The 4,893-nt window shown below is 46.4% G+C and overlaps 1 long non-coding RNA gene across 2 annotated transcripts; it reads left to right on the forward strand.

Annotated features, from left to right (window-relative positions):
* The first annotated feature begins 3,202 nt into the window (after positions 1-3,202).
* On the forward strand, positions 3,203-4,161 carry LOC126993945 (uncharacterized). 2 transcript variants are annotated; one of them, XR_007748595.1, is made up of 4 exons: positions 3,203-3,284; positions 3,625-3,760; positions 3,897-3,964; positions 4,033-4,161. It is a non-coding gene; the product is annotated as an uncharacterized LOC126993945 (long non-coding RNA). The 2 variants fall into 2 exon arrangements; XR_007748596.1 differs by lacking the exon at positions 3,897-3,964.
* The last annotated feature ends 732 nt before the right edge of the window (positions 4,162-4,893 follow it).

The raw sequence follows: 4,893 nt of genomic DNA on the forward strand, positions 1-4,893 counted from the left end.
GTGGGCGGAGAGTTAGGAAATAGTGATCACAGAACGGTTCGTTTTAGGTTAGACTGGGCGGTAACCCGTGATCCAAACCCAGTGTTAGTGCCAGATTTTAGAAGAGCAAACTACGAGGGCTTCGAAGATATCTTGAAGGGTAAACTGGGATAATTTAGGGATTCATGAGGGCCAGAACTGCGGATTGGAGAGCCAGGAGAACCAGGTAGAAATGTCTTACAATAATTTAGTTAGAGTAATAGTAGAGGGCAAGAACAGCATATACCACAGCGAACACTTAGAAAAAAACAATGATCCTAAGTGGATGACTCGTGGACTAAAACACGAGATTGGGTTAAAGAGAATTTATCAGAAAATAAAGAATGGGAAACACATCTCAGGGGCCGGTACGTCGAACCATCTAGATTAGTTAAGAAAAACACCAGGATAGCAAAAAGAACTATGAGATCAAAGTAGCAAATGAGGCGAAAAGTAATCCTAAGGGCTTCTTTCAGATGTATAGAACAAAAACACGGAGAAAATTGGACCGCTGAAATCAAACACAGGGGAGCTAGTAGAAAATTACGAAAATATGAGCACATTGTTGAACGACTACTTCCTTTCAGTATTCACACAGGAGGATCGAACGACTATACCGGAAAGAGTTCAGGTGTACGAGGGCGGGGATGGCGATAAATTGAGGGATATAATCATTACCAGGCAAGTAGTTCAGGATGAGATAGATAAGCTTAAGAATAACAAGTCGCCAGGTCCTAACTTGATATTTCCGAGGGTATTAAAGGAGCTAGATGATATAATCAGTGACCCACTAACCGACATCTTTAAGATGTCGGTAAATACTAACTATGTGCCGAGCCTATGGAAAGTAGCTAATGTGACGCCGATTTTTAAAAAGGGGACAGGTCAGTTGCTTCAAACTATCGCCCAATTAGCTTAACATCGGTTATAGGGAAGATGCTGGAGTCCATAATAGCCAGGAACATTCAGAGCATTTACAGAAACATAGCTTAATTCACGACTCGCAGCATGGGTTCACAAAAGGTAGGTCATGCCTCACCAATCTCTTGTCCTTCTACAATAAAGTATTTGAGGCGGTTGACAGAGATGAAAATTATGATGTAATCTATCTTGATTTTAGTAAAGCGTTTGACAAAGTTCCTCACCAACGACTGTTGCTTAAATTACAGGCTCACGGAGTAGAGGGTAAAGTTTTGAACTGGGTCAAGGCGTGGCTTAGCAATAGGAAGCAAAGAGTGCAAATCAATGGTAAAAGATCTGACTGGGGATGGGTTAATTTTTGTGTCCCACAAGGTTCGGTATTAGGTCCACTTTTGTTTATTATTTATATCAATGACTTAGACACAGGAATTAGTAGTGATGTTAGTAAATTTGCAGATGATACCAAGATCGGTAGAGTAATTGAGTCGGATCAGGACGCTAGTATTCTCCAAGGTGAACTCAACAGATTATATGACTGGGCGGATAAATGGCAGATGGAGTTCAATGTAGGAAGTGCAGTATTCTGAGTGTAGGAACAACCCCTCACATAACTATTGCTTAAATGACACTCTCATAAGTAGGTCTGGGTGCGAGAGGATTTAGGGGTCTTAGTGAGCTCTGATCTCCGTCCAAGGGCACAATGCATTCAAGCTAGAAATCGAGCTAATAGGGTACTGGGATTTATTTCAAGGAGCGTAAGCAACAGAAGCCCAAGTCTTCCTCAAACTATATTTAGCATTAGTTAGACCTCATCTTGACTATGCGGTTCAGTTCTGGTCACCCTACTATAGAATGGATATCAAAATGTTAGAATCGGTGCAGAGGAGGATGACTAAGATGATTCCGGGGTTGAGAAACTTGCCATACGAGGAAAGACTCAAACAGTTAAACTTGCATTCTCTAGAAAGGCGAAGGGTGCGTGGAGACATGATCGAGGTTTATAAATGGATGAAGGGCTTTAATAAGGGAGACATTCATAAGGTTTTGTTGGTAAGAGAACCAGGTAGGACACGAAGTAACGGGTTTAAACTGGATAAATTCAGATTCAACAGGGACATAGGCAAAAATTGGTTTACTAACAGGGTGGTGGATGAGTGGAATAGGCTTAGCAGTCATGTGGTGAGTGCCAATACAATTGTCACATTCAAAAATAGACTAGATAAATTCATGGACAGCGATATTAGGTGGGGTTAGATACACGGGAGCTTAGGGTCAAAGGAGCTGCCTCGTACAGGCCTACCGGCCTCTTGCAGACTCCTGCGTTCTTATGTTCTTATGTTCTTAAAGGGGAAGGGGAGGAGGGTAGGAAGGGGAGGAATTTTCCGGCGTTTGAGCGAAAACGAAAGCTTACTAATATAGGAAAGTCATGACGGGAACAGCGAAACATTATTCAAACTGTCCAACACATTAAGACAAAACACATCAACTGCAACTGTAATAGCGTGGGAAAGCTCTAAGCACTGGCGTCTCAGGCCTCAGCGAGGAAACCACATGGAAATTTCAACGAGGAGATAATAATAATAATAATAATAATAATACATTATTATTATTATTATTATTATTATTATTATTATTATTATAATCAAACAATATCGATCTTGGCTACATTGATGAGAGAGAGAGAGAGAGAGAGAGAGAGAGAGAAAAATAGAGAAGTTACAATGAAGTTAAAAAACAGATATAGTGTCTATGTTATGCATCAAATAAAAATTTGTACGGCCCATGAGACTGAGCGGCGATCATGTTAGTGCTTGCTTGTACTGTTGTTCACTGCCATGTACAGTCATCGTCAGAGGCAGTCATGGCCTTGGGTTGAGTGACGAACAGATTTACTCTGAGTTATTCATTTAGTATTTAATTTTGATCAATAACTGAAAAGTCAGAATGAGTGAATCACTGATTCTGATGACTGATACCGACTGACTGATTGAGTCCGATTCACTGTAAAAAAAAAAATAATAATAATAATTAAGTGAGCGTGCCGCGCTGCAAATGTCTTCGATGGTTTTCTAAGTACCGAAAAAAGTTTCGCAGGATTTCCCAGCGCAGTCCGCGGTAGTGCGGTATTTTTAGAAAGTTTGCGGTAGTGCGGTACTTTTTTGTGATGCGGCACTACCGCACTACCGCACTAAGTACCGCACTTGCCCAGCTCTGAATTCCACCTCTCCACCTGGCCCTCTGTCTAGTGTTCATGTGCTCCATCCCGCCCCGGCAAAGGTTCTAATTCCACCTCTCCACCTGGTCCACTGTCTGGTGTTAGTGTGCTCCATCCCGCCCCGGCAAAGGTTCTAATTCCACCTCTCCACCTGGTCCTCTGTCTGGTGTTAGTGTGCTTCATCCCGCCCCGGCAAAGGTTCTAATTCCACCTCTCCACCTGGTCCTCTGTCTGGTGTTAGTGTGCTCCATCCCGCCACGGCAAAGGTTCTAATTCCACCTCTCCACCTGGTCCTCTGTCTGGTGTTAGTGTGCTCCATCCCACCACGGCAAAGGTTCTAATTCCACCTCTCCACCTGGTCCTCTGTCTGGTGTTCATGTGCTCCATCCCGCCACGGCAAAGGTTCTAATTCCACCTCTCCACCTGGTCCTCTGTCTGGTGTTAGTGTGCTCCATCCCGCCACGGCAAAGGTTCTAATTCCACCTCTCCACCTGGTCCTCTGTCTGGTGTTAGTGTGCTCCATCCCGCCCCGGCAAAGGTTCTAATTCCACCTCTCCACCTGGTCCTCTGTCTGGTGTTAGTGTGCTCCATCCCGCCCCGGCAAAGGTTCTAATTCCACCTCTCCACCTGGTCCTCTCTCTGGTGTTAATATGCTCCATCCCACCCCGGCAAAGGTTCTAATTCCACCTCTCCACCTGGTCCTCTCTCCGGTGTTAATGTGCTCCATCCCGCCCCGGCAAAGGTTCTAATTCCACCTCTCCACCTGGTCCTCTGTCTGGTGTTAGTGTGCTCCATCCCGCCCCGGCAAAGGTTCTAATTCCACCTCTCCACCTGGTCCTCTCTCCGGTGTTAATGTGCTCCATCCCGCCCCGGCAAAGGTTCTAATTCCACCTCTCCACCTGGTCCTCTGTCTGGTGTTAGTGTGCTCCATCCCGCCCCGGCAAAGGTTCTAATTCCACCTCTCCACCTGGTCCACTGTCCGCCTTGACTTCTACAATCCCTGGGTTGGCACTCTGTTACGCTGGCTGTCCGTCTGTTATCAGCGTGACATGACCTGCCCACGTCCATTTCTTGTTCTTAATAGTCCTGAGACGCGGGTTCGAATCCTCACGCTACCACTCGGATTTTTCGGTCACCGCCGAGTGGCTTAAAACTACCCACATGCTGTCCTGAAGACCACCCATCAACCCGGACTCTAGAGGAAGCCGTCCAAGCGAATCAAGTACGAGTTCCGGGGGGCAGCATGTGCCAATGCAAGATGGCGCCACTATAAACACTCGCCTGCGCCAGAACGGGCTGGGCCGACCATCAGACCCCACCTGGAAGAAGCCTTGGGCCGACCATCAGGCCCCACCTGGAAGAAGCCTTGGGCCGACCATCAGGCCCCACCTGGAAGAAGCCTTGGGCCGACCATCAGGCCCCACCTGGAAGAAGCCTTGGGCCGACCATCAGGCCCCACCTGGAAGAAGCCTTGGGCCGACCATCAGGCCCCACCGGGAAGATGCCTACCGGCGCAATAGGCAACGACGTAAAAAAAAAAAAAAAAAAAAAAAAAAAAAAAAAATATCATTACCCTTCGTCCGTCCCTGGCCCGGGGTGCTCGCTGCCTGCCCCTCCGTGTTACTGTCACCATCTTTCTCTTCCTTCCTCTCGGTGCGCTTGTGAACCTTCTAAATGTTTTGTGCGGCGCCTGTGTTAACGTTAGGACTGGCGGCACCAGGGATGGAGGGAATACAAGA

The sequence above is a fragment of the Eriocheir sinensis genome, unplaced genomic scaffold (assembly GCF_024679095.1).
Source record: "Eriocheir sinensis breed Jianghai 21 unplaced genomic scaffold, ASM2467909v1 Scaffold7, whole genome shotgun sequence".
Classification (NCBI taxonomy): Eukaryota; Metazoa; Arthropoda; class Malacostraca; order Decapoda; family Varunidae; genus Eriocheir; species Eriocheir sinensis.